Source organism: Amphiura filiformis, chromosome 4, assembly GCF_039555335.1.
Source record: "Amphiura filiformis chromosome 4, Afil_fr2py, whole genome shotgun sequence".
NCBI classification, from domain to species: domain Eukaryota; kingdom Metazoa; phylum Echinodermata; class Ophiuroidea; order Amphilepidida; family Amphiuridae; genus Amphiura; species Amphiura filiformis.
In genome coordinates, this window is record NC_092631.1 from 5,837,688 (window position 1) to 5,858,558 (window position 20,871).

At 35.9% G+C, this 20,871-nt stretch overlaps 1 pseudogene; it reads right to left on the reverse strand.

Moving 5' to 3' along the window:
• The window catches only part of LOC140150505 (solute carrier family 23 member 1-like), a 67,609-nt pseudogene extending 48,612 nt beyond the window's left edge, over positions 1–18,997 (reverse strand).
• Between the last annotated feature and the right edge of the window lie 1,874 nt (positions 18,998–20,871).

Sequence of the window (20,871 nt, forward strand, 5' to 3'; positions counted from 1 at the left end):
GTTTAGCAAATGTATGAAAAAGCTCAATACTGGGTGAAATGATGCCCCATGTCACCTCCTCCTCCACCCCTAGTGCCCCCACTGGTCTTTCAATGCACTTTTGCATTATTGAACATGGGTAAAAATGCTTAGTTAATCAGAGCAAAATAATCTTAGACTTTCTTTCAAAAGCTATATAACATTTTTTTCTAGCATCAGAACTTCCTCAAAATTTGGTGAGGGAGGCCATCAATATTTGTTGTAAATTTGCTATTCATTTCTGTGTAAAAATGTAATTGCAAAAGCTTTGTCAACACATCCAAACAGGGAGGTCCCTAATATTTTTTTTTGTCATTTCAAAGCCCTACCCTAGCTTGAAGAAAATGTTTGCAATGTGTTTAGGCCTAGGGCCTATACCAAGAACTTCTTAGGTTTGCAAATTGGGATCTCAAAAATTTGGCATGTGCAAGTGGGGGGGGGGGAGATTTTTTTGGCAGGGGAAGGGGGGGACCAATTTTTGGCGGGCCGTGAGGGGGGAGGCAATTTTTAAGGCGCCGTTTGGAACGTTCACCACCGAGGCTCATAATTATTACACAGCACCTAAGTTCACAAAGTTGCAAACTTGACATTCACAGGGTACTAGCAGAGGGTACATAGATGTCATGAAAAAGGTATTACATTTGCGAACATTAACTCAAGATTATTTTTTCAAAAATCTACATAACCTTTTTGGGACACCCAGTACCATGTTCTACGCCTGAAATATACTAGTGGCTGATATACTAGTATCATACACCTATGGGTCACTCCATATGAAATCAAGGAGGCGCCCACCTGACCCCCTCAGATTTGCTTTATATTGTAGTCATATGTTGTACCTGTAAAAATATTAAAAACCTGCAAATTTACGGATTTTCTGTGGCAGCCATTAAAAGTTGGAGTAGGGGGTCTAAATCTGGACCCAAAAGTTGCCCTTTAAATAAATTTCATCTTTGGGAGTCTGTGCCTGTGCTATCATATCATCAAATAGTATTGAGGTCAAATACAACAAAGGGAAAATTATACTATTGTCAGTACCACAATGCAACATTCCTTCCGCCACAACACATTCAGAGTAATAACCTTGACCCACAAGAACTAGCTAAATTAAAATGGAATCATATAGTGTTGCACCCCGGTGTTACACATGAAAATTTGCAATTTTATGCTAAAACTTTTTTAATCCCCCTACCTGGTATAACTATCTTTACCAGGCTCAAAAACCTTTCTAATCCCCTTTCTAGATATATCCAAAACTTGTATGACTCCCTGTTTTTTCCACACTTATTTCTGAACATGCCTTTTGAAAGTTTTGTTAGTTACTAACATTTATCAGTGAAGGAAATTGCAGTGTTGAATCAGGTGTCAACTGCAGACGACAAGTTCAAAATTTTTCTTTAAAAATTCAAAAATTCCAGAATTGTGCATTGTCATGACCATATTTGGAATCAGCATGAAAAATGCATTAAAATGAGTACAAACAATCCCAGTATTGGTTCAGTGATTTTTGAGATATCTTGTGATATTTTGAGGAAATATTTTAAAACTTTTTATGCCAAAGCTATTATAACACTAGGATCCACAACATGCTCATCTATCAGGGGCACAGTTCTTTAACCCCAATACATTTGTACATTCATTGAATGAACTTTGAAAATGTGGGTACCAAAACTCATACTCTGCAACTTGAGGTCAAATTTGCCATTTTGATGCTAAACTGTTGACATTTGTGCATTTATGGAATAAAAAATATTGCACTTTTGGGACTAAAATGGCCAAATATGAGGTTAATTTGTCAGAAACCCACATATAGGCGTCAACATTGGGCGGGGGGGTGATTGTATGGACCATCCCCATCCTCCCGGGATCTCGCCTATAATTTTCCTTCTTTTATGTATTTTTCTCCCACTTTTTGTTCTTCTTTGGCACTTCTGTTTCTTTTCTCCTCTCTTCTATTCTTCCTTCTGTTTTCCTTTATTCCTTCTGTTTTTTCTCCGCCCATTTCATCTTCCTTTTTTTTCCGGCCGTTTCTTCTTTCTTTTTCTTCGCCCCATTTAGGCTATTCTTTCTTTTTCTCCACCCCGTAATCTTCTTTCCTTTTCTCCGCCCCGTTTCTTTTCTTTTCTTTTCTTTTTTCACGTCCCCCCTTTTCCGCCCTGTTTTCTGTTTCTCTTTTCGCCCCCTTTTATTTTTCCTCCCATTTTTCTTTTTATCCCCTTTTCTTTCTCCATTCCTGTTTTTTTCTTTTTTTCGCCCCTTTTTTTTTTCGCCCCTCTGCGTTTGCCGCCCTTTGCGACCGCCTTACCTGGCCTAATGGTCGGAACGGCCCTGAGCACGCAGAGCATTAAAAACCGATTTCTTTCAGTATGAAAATAATTATGTTGACATTGTATGGGGATCACCCAACCAGTGTGTGAAGTCGACACTTGTGCGGTACTTTAAGAACAATTGAAATCGTTTCCACTTGTAATGGTCAGCGCTTTTGTTCATGCTTGATTTAATATTATATAAAAGTCTACAAAAAGTCAACTGCAGCGTAAAGTTAATACAATCACACCTTGGTTTAAAATGTATTAAAATACCTGAGCTCAGGCTAGGCACAGAGACCCTATAGAAAGAACTTTCTAGGGTCTGAGGCTCAGGGCTGTATTATGTATAACTGCACTGACAGAGGGAAATAAAGGAGTTGACCCCTTATTGTTTATAAAGAAATACGGAAAACAGAAAATAAGAAAAAAAAAGTTTAAAAAGGAAAATTTTGCACAGATTTTGATCATAATGGAGACAAGTTGTTGATTCATATGACTGGTGTCATAGTATATAAACGTAACTTGTTTTTCACCATTTCATGGCCTTGAAAGGAAATGGAAAATTTTCATCATGGAAGAACACAGAATTTGCTGTTTTAGAAAATGGAAAACTTGTCATTTTATGAAAATTACATAAAAATTGAAATTTAAAGGGAAAACCAAGGATTTGTTAGACCATATAACACCCTGAAATTCATCATTATATTATGTGCATTTTGAGGTCAAATTTTAGTTTTAGATGAAAACTGAAATGGCAAACAAGAGAAATTTGATCAAAACAAATTGTACAGGAAACAAACTTGTTCATTTGTGAGCCATTTTTTCACTGTGGTATGGACTACAATAGCCTCATCCCAATGACATAGTCCAATAACCTCAATTACATAATCATACTGCAACATTTGACCTCAAGTTGCAGAGTATGAGTTTTTGAGTATGAGTTTTTGTACCCAAATTTTCAAAGGTCATTCAATAAATGTACAAATGTATTGGGGTTTAAGAACTGTGCCCGATAGATGAGCATGCTGTGTCTACTACTAATTTAGCAGAGTTAAGCCAGGTCAATGTCACCAGGAAGCTTCAAACCCTGAAACTGATACTTCTTAAGTTATATAGTAACTTTGTATTGATGTAACAGGTGATATTGGACTTGAACTTCACCCAGATTTGATTATTATAACATATGCCCTATACCAGGATCTCAATCAGTCACATCCACCACGGCAGAGTTCATTGGTTCCAATATACTTATACATTCACAGAATGACCTTTAACTGTGTTGGGTACACAACCTCATATCCCATAACTTGAGGTCAAACTTAAGAGCTGTGATTGTCAATCAGGGTTAATGGACTGTGTAATTGATAATTAGACCATTCTGGATAATTACTTATGGAGATATTTTCATTGAGGTTTGTATTTTGGGTATTTTTGTGCTTCAATTTTGAAGGGTAAAAATCTCCTAAAAATGTACTGGTATTTTTGGATAGGATAGACCTGTCAATATTGTTACAGATATTGGAACCCATGCATGACCCAGGGAAACAGTTTCCCAAACCACAGAAATACTCTGCTCTGAAATACTAATTTTTCACAGTAGAATAATATAGACGAATCCAAGTAGCCAAGTCATGGTCAGGATTTGGTCGGACATCTTTGGGTAGCCGCTAGCACCAACCTGGTGCTTTTACATCCAATTGTGCAAATAAAAGCCGTCTAACACCTAGAGAAGATGCAAGGACGAGGAGGGTTAATAGAATAATAGCTAATAATATATATAATGGAGATAATTCCGCAGGTAATCCCGTCGCATGTAGTTAATCCGATTATTATGTCACTTCAACAGCGAATAGACCATGCTGTGTGTTTTGTCGAAGGGAACTGTATTGTGTTATTCTTTTGTCTGCCTGTGTTTTTCGCGGAAGGTGTAAAACGGGTGATGGAATGCAGTTTAAAATTTCCGCCAAGGCCGAATCATTTCACATTTTGAGTGCATTGTAGCGACGGCTACCCAACTAAAGGCTGCTAGTCAGGTGTAGGAATGCGTGTATTTGGATTAGTCTATAGAATAGAATAGAATAGAATAGAATAGAATAGAATAGAATAGAATAGAATAGAATAGTATAGTAGATGAGTCATTCACTCTTCAAATAGACTGAATGATCAGGTCTACCACACATGCTTTTAAAGGAAAACTTAGCAGAAAAACCCTGACATTTCAATAAGAAACAAAGCAATTAACAAAGTAAACTCAAATGAGGTCATGGTTTTGATACTCATTCTGTACAAAGAGTCAATGTGGGTCAAGATCACTAAAAGGTCATTACAATTCATAACAAGTAAATACTACTGCATGAATGATCCTATATAGAGGTAGCTCTTGATATTTTGATAATTATAATTTAGAGAATAAGACCCGGTTGTGTCGTTATCGCCTGATATCGCCTCATATAACATGCAGGGATAACACAAGCTCAAAATTTAAAGGGTCCAACTGATATTTTCCAGACCCTTTGAGTCCTGCAAAACCCTATCCAATGAAATTTTAAGGGGTCCAAAGTTTTGAACTCAAATACTGATTTAGAATCCACAAAATAACTTACCCACACATAGACCTGTAACCATGATTTATTGGGGGGGGGGGGCTTATTCGGGGGCTTATTTTGAAAAAGTAGACCTTTTTTTTCAAAATTTGGACCTTTTTGGACTAGGGAGGGCTGATTTTGAAAAAATTATGTACTTTTTAATTTTTCCAAAATTTGGACAATTTTTGACCAAAAAGGCATAAAAAACCCAATGGCACTTTTTGGGTCAAAAAAGGGGACTTTTGGGGCATTTTGAGATGGGGGCACATACCTGAAAACCAAGCAGTATGCTACTATACCATGGCGGAATTTCATCTATACTGTACGTCAGATCTCCTTTTAATTTTGCTTTGATAGCTGCCACTTGCTCTTTAGTACTAAGACCAGCATCTCCATTGGCTGTTGGTTGTGTAGCCTCTCCATTTGTGACTGTGACCTCCTGGGAAGAAGACAAAATGATAAAAAGCAGCTTTAAATGAAGTCTTGCACTTCCTAGTACAGGGCATCATCAAGTATAACAAAAATAGAGATATGATAAATTATGATATGCACATGCGTACGTGTTGGCCGACAAACGAGGACACACACAAGATTTTTCACCCTAAACTGTGGACCTACTTCCAACCGAGGACTGTCCTCGGTCTCAAACTACTGCAAAAGACCTCAAATGCATGCTAGATGCTTTAAACGCTATTTGCCTGAAACCGAGGACCACACGTGTAAAAACTACCGTCCGCAGGGTGATGGCTAAAATTCCGTTTCGTATTATACACACAAAAAATCTGCCATTTTAGTCCACGGTTAGGCGATGAAAACATACACACGTCCTCGGTTAGATAGCAAAACACAATGTCCACGTTTGGAGGCAAACACAGACAGGGGTGGGGGTGTGTGTGTCCATGGTTGTCGATGATCAACCACACACACAATGATCAACCACACACACAATAAGGGTCCACGGTTAACAGTGAAAACATGAAGGGACAGTAGGGGTGTGTGTGTAGTTATGAGGGGTAGTATTTTGAGAACTAGTTGCAGTCCCCTTCCAGGGATGGTGTCAAATGGGAAGGGGTCAAGATCTTATAAGTGTTTTTTATGGGCTTGCCCCCAATAAACTGCACTTTCACCATTTTCACAGAAAAAACCAATGAAGTTTAGTATTTATTCTAACATTAGATTGGTTCTAATTAATAATTTCCTGACTGTCACTCTTGCTACCCAGGTCTTGCTAAAGTTGTCAATAACTGACGGATTTATTATGAAAATCATACTTTTAATTTTATTTTAAGGGTTCTTTGTGACTTGTTTACCTTAGAATCAAAATTATCATAGACATAGATCGGGGGTTGGGGGGACAAATCCCGGCAATATTTTGTCAGGGGGGGGTGGTCCATACAATCATGACCTCCAATGTTTACGCCTTTTTGTGGGTTTCTGACCAAATTAACCTCATATTTGGCCATTTTAGCCCCAAAAGTGCAAATTTTTTCGAGCTTCGCCCGAATTTATTCTACTTTTGACCCATATTTCACCAGTTTAGCTTCAATATGGCAACATTTTTCGCGTGCTCCGCAGGCATTTGTACCATTAACTTATTCTGTTGCCAAAAGATGCTGGATTCACTATACTTCAAGAAATTTTTTCCAGCCCCATCTCACCCAATGTCAAAAAGAAATCTACGCCACTGAAAATTATGGTACATTATAGGCCTACATCAATTATTTTGAACCATCATTAGTACCTCTTGTCAGAAAGTCAGGGTTTCGAAATAATCTACTGTCTTTTATGTTTTACTACTTGCTATCAAGTCCAATTGCCTTGATGACTGATAGTGCACTTCAGGTCCAAATATAGCTCTAGTACTTCCACCTCCTGCTACGTCAATATTATGCAAGAATGTGCTGAAGACATTTCCTGTTTTTTGTTATCATGATAAATGCTAAATAAGTTGGTTTCTCTATCAATTTAACTTACTGTATAGGTGTTGTTTATATAATATATGAGTTTAAAATGGTGATGTTTCTGACCCGGGGGTCACTCGCTTTACCAAAGTGGTATGCATGCTCGTCCCAGCCCCTTCAAAATGGACCCTAAATGGCGTAATCAGTGTAGAAAAATTTCACCCCTTGTTGGCGTTAGGCTCTGAAAATCTTACATCTAAAATATAGCGTAATTCGGCATAAGAAGCTAAAATGGACCCCTAAATAGCGTAAACTCTAAAACAAATCCATTGATTGAAAAAAGATACCCTAAACATCAAAACTTTACCTGAAAAGCACCCTTTTTTCTAAAAACGTTGACGCCGCCACAAGGCCAAAAATTGACCGTTTTTGGGGACGAGCATGCGTACCACTTTGGTATCTGAGTGACCCCCCAGGGTTTCTGATTATTTCCACTACTCATCATTTACATTTTAAATTATGTAAATGAGCCCATCCCCCAAAAGAAATTCTTGTTCGACTGACTGTCTCGGCAGTCCCAACCATAGAACCTCTTTTTTTTAAGTTATTTTTTTACAATTTTCCCAAATCTGGATTATCCCAGGAAGTTATTTTGTCAACTTTAGGTCTAAAAAAAAAATTGTTTGATTGGCGTAACGCGACCTACCCTAAAATTAGGCGCGACCCTAACTTTTTTATTTATTTTTGCCAAAAAAAAATAATAAAATTTAAAAAAATAAATATAAATAAATAAATTTAAAAAAAGAGGGAAAAAAATTCCAAAGCCTTCATCAAATGAAATTTACAGCTTAAAAAGTAAAAAAAAAAAAAAAAAAAAAAAAAGGAATCCCGACCTACCTACCCTAAATTTTTTTTTTATGTTACGCCAATCAAACAATTTTTTTTTTAGGCCTTATGCTAATTTTTTGAAAGCAAGTGACATATGATATGCATTTACATCCTATGGTTCAAACATCTTGTTAACAACATTTCTTGGTGGGAATCCGATTTGCTACAACTGTGAATAACCATGGCAACAGTCATTTGGTATAAAAAGTTGCCTTGTTAATTAAATACCCTGTTGTTTGAACAATGTATTGGAATCTGATGAGATCATGTTTTCTGTATCAAAATTTTGTTTTAAATTATTTTCCTAAATTTAGCTAAACCAATTTTGTTTTCTTCAAAAGCTATTGGGCCCTTCCCAATTGATTTTGAGTTTACTGTTTCCCGCTCGCATCCAAAATTGGGAATAGCAAAATGTTTAATCATTTGATTTTTATTTGACATTTTCTCTGTTAAATTACATTTTATACAGTCAATCATTACTTTCTTATTTTGATGCTGAACAAACAAAGAACACCCCTGTTATTTATCAATGTATAAAATCAACCATAATAAATGATAATTGCAATATAATTAAATCAGCAAAATGTACTGTTAATGGCTGTGACCACTCGTTTCAAAATAAAGAAAATAAAAAGAAATAATTAATAATTAAAAGTTACCTTGTTCCTTTTTAAAATCATAAACATTAACCTAAGAATTAGTTTGAAGGGTCTTATTAGTTTATTCAGCATTCACTCAATCACTCATTCAAGTCCGAGCAGATTCAGTCAGTTAGGATGAGTATGGTTGGGAAATAGGGGCAGTGCAATAATTATCTGGTCCTGAGGGAGGGGGGAACAAGAGGGGGAAAGTAAATTTTGATAGGGCAAGGGGGAAGCAATTTTGGCAGTTCACAAAGGGGAGCAAGAGACGTGGGCACACATTCATAGGTTTTCTTTTAAAAATTAAAATGCTATAAAAGTGCAGTTGCATTTATTTCCTGCTTGCTATGCTGGCATTATTTATCTATTCTAGACCATTTTAAGGTTTGCAAATTTGGTTTCCAAAACTTTGGCATGTGTAAAGGCGCGGGGGTGGGCAAAATATTTTGGGCAGACCAAGAGGGTGTAAGCAATTTGTGGTATGCTGGAAGGTGAAACAATTTCGTAGGCTATTTTGATAGCCCCTTGACAGATAATTACTACACAACCCCTTATATATAGCATAGGCGGATTTACAAAGGGTGTGTCCACAATTTTCACCCAAATTTACAGTATAATATAACATATGATATAGGGCCTATAGGCCTACACTAGAGTCCGAAGTTTTCCGTTTTACGGAAAACGGAAGAAATGATTTTTTTTCTTCAAAAAATCATTGATTTAAATCAACTTTTACATTTTTACCATTTTTGATAAAACTAAGTTAATTTCTTACATAAATTGACTGTTTTGTTTCATTTCTAATGCTTCTACAACATTTGGATCCAACCTACAATACCTCTATGATGACATTTTATCTATTGCTATAAATTCATCTTCAAGGTGCAGAATTCAACAAGTTTATTCCCATGAGTTTTGCCAATTGTTTTCACATGTAAAAACATGTTTTGAATATTTGTAAATACCTGATAGGATTGCACATATGTCTAGAATTCCACTGATCTCTTTTGAATTTATCATGGGGTATCCCTAGCAGAAATTCTATACAGCAAGAAGTGTATCAAAAGTGTATCAAAGTGTATTAAAACTGTATCAAACAGCAATTTGATACAGTTTTGATATCTAAAGGTGTATTGAAAATGTATCAACTGAAAATATAGGGTATCAAAACTGTATCAAATACCACCTAACTGTATCAAAAATGTATCAAAAGTGTATCGAATATGAACTTAGTTAATTTTGGCCATGCTTGTGGTGTATCAAAAGTGTATCAAATTGGACTTTGCAGTTTTTTAGTGTATGTAAAGTGTATCAAAATGAACTTAGTTCATTTTTGGTGCTAGATGTATATCAAAAGTGTATCAAATAGGACTTAGTCAAATTCTGGCTGCATACAGTGTATCAAAAGTATTAAATTGGACTTTGCCTGTTTTTTAGTTTATGTAAAGTGTATCAAATTGAACTTAGTTAATTTTTGGTGGCTAGAGGTATATCAAAAGTGTATCAAATTGGACTTAGTTTATTTTGGGTGGCTAGAGGTATATCAAAAGTGTATCAAATTGGGCTTTCATAAACTGACCTTTTGTAGTGTATCAAAACTGTATCAATAACTGATCACATGTCTAGATAATGACTCATCATTTTTAAATTTGCCCATGTGGCATGCATGCAGTTAACACCAGGATTTGCATTTGGAAATGTACTGTATTTTAGAGCAAATTATGGTGTTTTATTTATCATGATGATACAAACATGCTTGTAGACTGCACATTAGGTTACAATGTAGTTGTAATCAGGGACTGTGATTAAAAGAGGATATTTTATTGACTTTGTTCTGATAAGGTAAGCTTACTATATAAACACAGCCAAAAAAGAAAGTCTCCAGTAGTTCCATCCCCATTTAATCAGGGTCTGATGAGTTTATGGCAAAATAATTTATATAATAGTTTTCTATACACTTTCCTTCAAAGGTTGATACCAAATTTGATATCAAAAGTTTAATCATCGTGAGCATAGAAACCGTTGTTTGGAAATTCGCGCAATTTTAAAAATGACATAGGAAATTGTATCACGTAGCAGAGCTAGCGTGAGTGCCAAGAATTACGTCGCCTGAATAGACCGGCAGGTTAAAGGGGTACCAATGCATGTCAAAATGCAAATGAAGTCCCCCGCTCTTTCAATTGTGCGCAGGCAAGTGTGCAATGATTCCTGTACGGGTTGCTTCAGGCCACATAATAAGCTGCTACCATGTATTGGAGTTTGCGTGGTCAATTCGTAATTTGTCATTTTTAAAATTGCACGAATTTCCAAACAACGGCTCCTATGCTCATGATGATTAAACTTTTTATATCAAATTTGGTATCAACGTTTGAAGGAAAGTGTATAGAAAACTATTATATAAATTATTTTGCCATAAACTCATCAGACTCTGATTAAATGGGGATGGAACTACTGGAGACTTTCTTTTTTGGCTGTGTTTATTATATATAGGGCCTCGTATGTATATATTATTATGCATGAATATAGCACATGCCTGTATAGTAAAAAAACCCTGCTGAATCTTTTTGTTATTGGTAGCCTTTTTGTCTCTTTATTGAGGGTAACAACTTCAGTGACAAGCACTGCTTTCCAAGCTGGCCCTCTGATGTATGTATGTTCCATTTTGGTTGGGTTTTGCTTCTTTTTTGCAATACTTTCTCACACATTTCAGGTCCTATTGCGTTGTAATTTTGAACGTTGATAGGGGAAAGTGCATTGAGCTGCTCCGTGATGGGGGAAAGTGCTAGAGGTCAGCATTGGCAGTAGAGGGCAGTGTTGAATTTGAGCTTGATTAGACTAATTTCAAAATTTGACCTTTGACCCCTTCACTTTAAGCTTTGGGGTCATTAATGTTTGCAAATATGTTTAGATCATGTAAGGATAATTGTTGAATTTGAGCTTGATTGGACCAATTTTGAAATTTGAAAAACTGTATCAAAAGTGTATCAAAAAAACTAAAAATTAAACTGGTCTGATTTCCATCTCCAGGACCCAATTTGGTGGAATAAAGATGTTCAAAAAAAAAAAAAAAAAGTTTTTCTTTTACCCTACTTGGGATGAAAAAGGGATCCATTGCATTTCAGATCTTTATATGGGTCACAATTTAGTTAAAACCTTTGAAGATTTGGTTTTAGAATTTGATATTTCCATTAAAGACAGGAGGAAATACAATTATTTAATGAATGGGATTTATTTGGATTGGTTCCAGAACCCTAAGAACATTCAAGAAAACATTTTTGATACTATTTCTGCTTCGCTTTTAGATGCAGAGAAGGTTTCAAAACATGCCTACTCAACTCTTAGGAACCAAGCCACTGTTGAAGCTGAAAACAAATGGGTTGATTGTCTCGATGTGTTTGATGAAATTGAATGGAACTGTGTGCACAGTAGCAATTTTAAATGTACTATTGAAACCCAGTTACGATCTTTTTATTTTAAAGTTTTTCATAGGGCAATTTGTACAAATAATTTTCTTCACAGAATTGGTAGGGTGGATTCACCCAATTGTTACTTTTGTAATGAATTGCCCGAAACAATTTTGCATTTATTTTGTGAATGCAAGAATGTGTCTCCCATGTGGGATGAACTATGTTTTATATCAACAGTGTCCCTGGGGATTCTTTTACATTTTCCAAATTTGATAAAATGTTTGGTATCAGGGATACCTCAGAACATGACCTGTGTATTAATTTCCTTTTTCTGTGCCTTAAATTTTACATTCATAAGTGCAGATTTAAACAGACTAACCTTAGTTTCAATGCTTTTCTGAATATGGTCAAATTGAAGCAGAAAATTGAGTATAAAATTGCTGAAAGTAAAGGTAAACTGCGGCTCCATTTCAAAAAATGGACCATTGATCTTGAAGCATCTTAAATTGTTGTCCTTTTCTTCAATTATTTTCAAACTGATTATGGCAGGATCAAGATGGGTGTAACCAAGTAATGTGTGCACTTGTTTGACACAAGACTGGTGCTTGTGTTTTGTTTGTAAGAGTGAACGTTCTCTTTGTCCATCGTCTTTGTCTCTTTTGTGATTGTCCTTTGTACATGTACCTGTTCTTAAAATTTTTGACTATAATATTATGTTTTAATTCATGATCGTTGGGAACTGGTGCACACCGACACCGCCTGGCTAATAATTATTTGGTGCAGAAGGGACACTAAAATGAATACACGGGATCGATACACGTGAATTGCTATGCACGATTTTGATATCAGGCGAAAATCTTCTGATACCGGGTTAGAAAATGATGAATATCTCCGTCATGATTTTTTCTCAAGAAACCAGATTTGGTCTCATAAACTTGGAAATACGTGTTGAACAGATATGATAGTCGCTAGAATGCGCTTTGAAAATTGGCCGTGCGCTTTGAACTCAAAATTTGACCATTTTATATTGCGTTGGTCCTGTTATGGACTACAGCGTGCAGCGTGTAGTACAGCTGCACTCACTGTAGGCAGTATAAAAGTCGATGACCATTGACCTCAATGGGGTATACAAGCTTAATCACGCACAACCAAGATCGATTACCCGGCTATTGTGAGTAGCCTTAGTTATGTCCCTCGACTAATTATTAGTTTAAAAGAGCTTTAAAGGTTTGAACCAAATGGCTAATCGTGGCTGTGGATTTAACCTACCATGGCGATTCCTGCCATGAAGATATAGGGTCGAAGACACTGTGTGGTGGCCCATTGTGTATGTTTTTTCTCCCTCCACCAGTTCCAAGAACAGGGAATAAAAACTTCAACAAAAAAACAAAAACAAAAAACTACCAAAAGTGTATAAAAAAACTGTATCAAAAGTGTATCAGAAAACTATATCAAAAGTGTATCAAACGGCATGTATCAAAAATAGGGTGGTCCCGCTGGCCAGCATTAGAATTGGAACGCTGATTTGATACAGTGACATATTTGATACACTTTTGATATAATTATGTATAAAATGTGTATGAAATGAAAGGATAAGAATTTCAACGCTAATTTGATACAGTTTAAATGGGAACGCTGATTTGATACAGTGGCATATTTGATACACTTTTGATATAAATTATGTATGAAATGTGTATAAAATGAAAGGATACAAATTTGAACGCTAATTTGATACAATTTAAATTAGAACCCCGATTTGATACAGTTACATATTTCATACACTTTTGATATAATTATGTATGAAATGTGTATGAAATGAAAGGATACAAATTTGAACGCTAATTTGATAGTTTAAATTGGAACCCTGATTTGATACAGTTACATATTCCATACACTTTTGATATAATTATGTATGAAATGTGTATGAAACGAAAGGATAAAAATTTCAATGCTAATTTGATACAGTTTAAATTGGAACCCTGATTTGATACAGTTACATATTTCATACACTTTTGATATAATTATGTATGAAATGTGTATGAAATGAAAGGATAAAAATTTCAATGCTAATTTGATAGTTTAAATTGGAACCCTGATTTGATACAGTTACATATTTCATACACTTTTGATATAATTTTGTATGAAATGTGTATGAAATGAAAGGATAAAAATTTGAGCGCTAATTTGATACAGTTTAAATTGGAGCGCCGATTTGATACAGTTACATATTCCATACACTTTTGATATAATTATGTATGAAATGTGTATGAAATGAAAGGATAAAAATTTCAATGTTAATTTGATACAGTTTAAATTGGAACCCTGATTTGATACAGTTACATATTTCATACAATTTTGATATAATTATGTATGAAATGTGTATGAAATGAAAAGATAAAAATTTCAAATCTAATTTGATACAGTTTAAATTGGAACCCTGATTTGATACAGTTACATATTTCATACACTTTTGATATAAATTATGTATGAAATGTGTATGAAATGAAAGGATAAAAATTTCAAATTTAATTTGATACAGTTTAAATTGGAACCCTGATTTGATACAGTTACATATTTCATACACTTTTGATATAATTATGTATGAAATATGTATGAAATGAAAGGATAAAAATGTCAATGCTAATTTGATAGTTTAAATTGGAACGCTGATTTGATACAGTAACATATTCAATACACTTTTGATATAAATTATGTATGAAATGTGTATGAAATGAAAGGATAAAAATTTCAATGCTAATTTTATACAGTTTAAATTGGAACCCTGATTTGATACAGTTACATATTTCATACACTTTTGATATAATTATGTATCAAATATGTATGAAATGAAATGATACATTTCATTTGATACTTTTTGATACATTATCTTGGCATTTGATACACTTTTGATATGTATAAAATGTGTATGCAATGTTAATTTGATACAGTTTTGATACATAAAAGTATATGAAATGAGGGTTCCAATTCAAATACTTTTTATTTCATACATTTTTCATATGTATCAAAAGTGGTGTATCAAAAGTATATCAAATTTCAGCCAGGGATAGCAGTTCTTGGAATTAAAAACAAATTAAAATCAATTTAAATTTTAGAAAATCAAATTTAAATTTAAAAAATCTGATTTTTTTAATTTTTTTTTTTAATAAAAAAGTTTTTGTAGCAACAACAAACAATATCTCTACAAAGTGATCTGCTCTAAACACTAGGATCCACAACATGCTCATCTATCAGGGGCACAGTTCTTAAACCCCAATACATTTGTACATTCATTGAATGACCTTTGAAAATTTGGGTACAAAAACTCTGCAACTCGTCGAGGTCACATTTTGCAATATGATCATGTAATTGAGGTAATTGGACTATTGGGATGAGGCTATTGTGTGTGACTGAAGAGACCTTTTACAATAGGTACATACAGGTCATGTGTACAAGTTCGTGTTAATAATAGACCTTTGTATAAAATTCTTCATAGTTGAGCAATCACTTTTATCATAATTTAATTTATATTTTCAAAATGACAATACCTGAAAAAAGACATGACAATTTGACTTGTCTGGTACTGTGTTCACAGACAGATCAGTAACACAGGGAATATGGCAAACAATTTGGTGGGAGAGATGGGGGGATGAGATTGGCGGTAGAGCTTTGTTTTTTCTTTTGGCAAAGGCTGGAATTCAAACTTTAATTATTTCGGGGAGGAATATGATTTAAAAGTTGAAATTTGGGAAACAAAATGTCGAGGTGACATACAATAAAAAAAGTAAAAAACCCTAAATTTCCACTCTAATTGGAAAAAAAAAAATTTCAATTTTCAATTTTTTTTGTGGGTTGGTTGGGAAAGGGCAATGGGACTTTTTTCATGCCTAATGAACAAAACATGTTGCATGTACTGCTCATCACAGCTTGCACCAGTTACAGCTTTAACTTAACTTTTAGACCTAGACATTTTTATATCAATGTTGATCAGCTCCAGGAAAAAATACATATATGTGACCCACCCATTTTCAATAATGTATTGAGATTTCTTTTAGTGACCAAGTTTGTTTGTTTAAAAAAATGACATTTCACATATTGATATCAAATGTACTGATTTTACAAGGGGGAAGGGCCAAGATAACACTATAGAAGAATCATATTTATATGGGGAGACTAGGTATTAAGATACCCAAAACTGGCGATGTTGGATTATAAAAAATAAAATAAAATTTCAAGTTTCAAGTTTCATTGGACATGGACATTGTTTGGTCAAACCTACAATACCCAAGCCAGCTTACATAGTAGCCAGATGAAATTTCCAAGGGGACAAAATTGCAAAGTCGACCCTGCTTACCCAGGGGTGTAGCCAGCTTTCTTGGGTGGGGGGGTGATAAAAATGTTTGGGGCAAAGACAAAAAAATTTCCCGGTTTTGACCTGGCATTATCAGTGGGGTATACATGTTGTTTAGAGATTAGAGACTGTACATGTAAAAGTCTTTGAGCTTCAAAAAGGGCTTTATTGGGACAATGTGTGCGAGTAGTGAACAAAACTTTGTATTTTACACAATTTTGGCCCATGATCAGGATGAAAAGGGCTTTATTAAGACAATGTGTGCTTGTAGCATACAAACATTTTGTATTTTACACAATTTTGGCCCACGATCAGGGTGAATTTTGGTGGAAAACAGGCTCCTTGCCCCTTTTTTCCTTTGCCTTCCCAATTTTCTCTTGTCATTTTTTTGTCAGAGGGATTCTTTTCTCTTTCATTTTTTCAGGGGGGGGGGCACTCTTCACCCTGCTGGCTACCCTATTGTTCTTACCTGCTCCAAGAATGACTTTACCATGACAAAATTTGCAATTTGATGCTAAAATGGGGCAAATGAGCTACATGGATCGAATCCATGGGTTCCTACAGTCACCCATGGAAAACAGGGTACTTAAAACCAGTACACAATGTTCATATGGGCCATGAGTTAGTTTGTTTACATTGCAGTAATTCCTTCAGAATAGTCAATACAGATTCCAAACAGATAAAACTTACCTCACATCAGTTTTAGTTGCCCTTAATAACTCCAAATTGACATGACATTGAATTCTATTTGCTCAATTTCATACCAAAATCAAGGAAAACATGGTTTTGTTATTGCAAAATAACATAGAAATCATGCAGGGTTATATCTGGTCACTCCACTATAGGCCACTTGAAGTAATCAATATTGGCACTTGAATGGCGTGACTCATTAACTTTCTACCCATTGAAAGACTGATGTGTTGTAAACTTGATTGCATAACATTAAGATTGCCAACTGATGTCCTTTGTATTTGAGTTTTCAATTATGGGAGTACTTCTGTCATTGATGTAAACATTGACAAAAAATGTCAACAAAACATGCTATTGCACAACTCTATGCCTGTGTGTGTGTGTCTGAGGGCCGATCTGAGGGCTGATGACACACATTCGATGGGTGTACAAATGAGCCTGCATGTAAAAATAATACCAAAACAAAGATGAACATTAGAACTTTCTAGCATTTGAATATTTACCTCCATTTCCAAAGCATCGGTCCTCTTCTCTCCCGCATCACCCATTCTGATGGCAATAGCCTAGAATACTACCAATTAAATAGAGATCACTGTACTTTGCAGGCTTCTTGTTCCCCTTCTGAAAAAAAAACCCAGTGCAGTGTATTGTTACTCACACATGAGATCAGTGGCATAGCGTGGGTCATCATATTGGGACATGGGCGTCAATCCTGATGGGGGGACAGGGGAGACATGACCCCTCCACATTTTGGGATGGGGGACACAATATCAAATCCCCCCCCCCCCACTTTACGGCAAATACTTCTTGGTCTAAGTACATTTGTAGGCTTACTGTAAAAATACAGGCAAATTCAGATTATTCAGTATCATACACCTATCCGACTTCGCCATTACTGTGCCCCCAATGTAAAACCGTGGTGTCCCAAGGTCGGGGGTTCCATCCATTATTTATTGTGTGCTATACAGAATTGTACCGGGAATTGTACACAACAGTGATATTCAATACACAATCATGAGTGTTTGAATTACGAATTAAATTTCCCGCTCTCAGGCCTGTAACCAGGGGGGCTGGGGTGGTTCCCCCCTCCTAAATCCCCCCAAAAGTCCCCTTTTTTGACCCAAAAGGTCCCATTTGGAGTTTGGACCAAAAAAAGGTTCAAATTTTGGACAAAAGTCCACTTTTTCAAAATCCACCCCCTAGTCCAAAAAGGTCCAAATGGCACCCAACCACCTTACCCATCATACATTTACAAAATTCTGTCCCTCCCCCCATTCAACTTTAAAAAAATTAAATGTAGATATTTATATAGCGCTTTATGCCGTAAACAGCCTCAAAGCGCTTTACATTTATTCCGCTGTCATTAGAATATGTCAGAACCACGTTTGCAGCCTACAAGTGGTGCAGGGTCCATCAGTACAACGACTGTGACTACCCCTATTAAACAGCTTCCCATTGCACCTGGGTGGGGTGAGGCAAGTAAGGCAAAGCACCTTGCCCAAGGGCGCAACACAGTGGTGGAACGGGGAATCGAACCCAGGCACGTCGAGCAAGCTCTCAGATTATGAGTCCAAGGCCATATTCCACTGAACCACCGTGCCCTCATAACTTAGAATTGACACCCTTGATTGGGGGGGCACCGACCATGATAGGGGTGAGCCACCAGGTCTGATGGCTGGGGGGTAAAAGCCATTTTCAACAAATTTCCCTATGGGATTTTCTAAAATCTCAGATCGATTAGGAGTACACCCCCACCCCATGCCCCAGTATTAGTAGGCCTACAGGAATTTATACAATAAAAAATATCTGATCAGGTCCGTAGATGTCATTATATGTTTATGATAAAGACTGAAGTCTTGCTGGCAGGACTACCAACGATTATTGAGGTTATAGCAGGTAAAACAAAGAAAGAAATAGGCACTATAGGCATAACTCACAGTGTATGTCGAGGTTCCAAGATGAGTATAGTTATTGTGTCCTAAATGGTGAAGGTTTCTACCAGTCCAACAAGTGTCAACAGTGAAGTGCGACGATGATGTTGCACGGTTCTGTATGATCAGCGTTGTGACTCAACAAACAGCACCTTTTCCACGAAGTCACTGTCGATAACCAATTTAATATGCAAATTTTTTATCACAATACCACAATTATTCCGAAATAAAGTCCACTTCCTTTTACAATAGCCACTGAATGGAGCACTGAACAGTGGAGCCACGATGTTTACCAAGTTTACATCACTCTATGACCACTGTGCGTGTTTGGTGGGTGTTTGGCCATGGACTAGTTTGGCTCTGAATAATAGCGCTAAATAATCCTGCCGTATCGTGTAATAATCGAGCAATTCAAAGTAAAAGCATGAAATTTGGCACGCCTGAGTAGGCTGAGTTTATTCGAGTTTATACTTCTCTGAGTTTTATGAACCGAGAGTTTGACTCCAGTCCGGGCTCCTAGTCCGCGGGGCCAATCAAAATTGTTTAAATCCGATAACAGGCCTGTTCGTTTTTCAACTTTACCCTTATTCCCTGGAATTAATTAATTATGAAAACTTTGGCCCTCATTATAAACTGCTAAAATGTTATAGCCCTAGTCAATAGTCATGATCATGATGATAGTAAAAATAGGCCTATATAGGCCCATGATAGGTCTATTTAGATTCGTATATAAATCCACAGCCTAGCATGCAGGCGTGAGCCTCATCTGTAACTTTTCTCAAAAAAAGTTATACCCGTTTGGCTAGGCCTAAATAATGTCCGGGCATAATGTTCAAGTTTTAGAGAAACGTTTCCTAGATAGTTTTCAGTAAAATAGGTCAAAATGGGGTTGAAGTAACTGAACAGGAAAATAATGGCCCGGAAAGTACCCCCGAGATAGTGCCATGACAAATTTTGACATTTTTTCCCAGTATTTTGAGGCAGTGGGATACTGACTAAATTTATATCTAGTAAGTTCATTCTACTGTCTATGGTTCATTGCAAAATGATTCTTTGCAACTGATTTTATCTATAATCAATAAAGTTAATGAGCTAAAATGGCTGGAGAAGCTCATTTACATACTATTTTTGCCAATATTTTGCTAAAAATCCATGCATAAATGTTCAGGGTACTTTTATTTTGCATAATTTTGCCCTGAGACTTGGTCAAAGTGTTTCTAATATGTTCTAATGTATTATATAGTGAAGCCGCCCCCTAATTTGCATATTTGCTTAATTAATTAGCATTTATGCAAATTAGCTCATTAATTATGCAAATATGCTAATTAGAGGGTGGGTTCACTATATGATACATTAGAACATATTAGAAACACATTTGACCAAGTTTCAGGGCAAAAGTATGCAAAATAAAAGTACCCTGAACATTTATGCATTGATTTTTAGCAAAATATTGGCAAAAATTACATATTAATGAGCCTTTTCAGTCCTTTTAGCTCATTAACTATATTGATTATTGACAAAAACAATAGGATACAAAGAAAATATAAATTGATGTATTATGGAACCCGTATGTCCGATTTGCTCCAAACAAAAGGCACATTGATCAGTGTACTTTACCCTAGTCAATTAATCTGAAAGCATTACAATACCACCTTAAAGTTAGTGGATTTCATATTATAGATGGCGCTATTTCAATCAGGTTGAACTGGTTGAAACCAGGCTATTGAAACTTATTGTGGACTTCACATTATAGATGGCGCTATTTCAATCAGGTTGTCTGGCCAGACAACCGGCTAGACTTGTATTCATGGCAGGCCTGGACAGGCCTGCATGGTATCAATAGCTACCGGTATCGATGTCCGGGATGCATGTGCCGTCAGCGTTTTCCTGGTACATTGAAGTCTTATGGAAGTCTTATAACCTCATTTAGGCCTATACATGCTTTAAGATTGGTGACACAATTGACAGCCTCCCCCTACACTTCACCTATAAAAACTGCCGATTATTATCCATAATACCCGCCATGATGTTATTTAAATGTTGACAAGACGGCATTTTGCAATTTTACAGTAAAATATGTCTTAAACTCTTTAAAGCTCTTTGCTATAACCCCGACACTTTAATAGTATTAAAACGTTTTCACTAAAACCAAA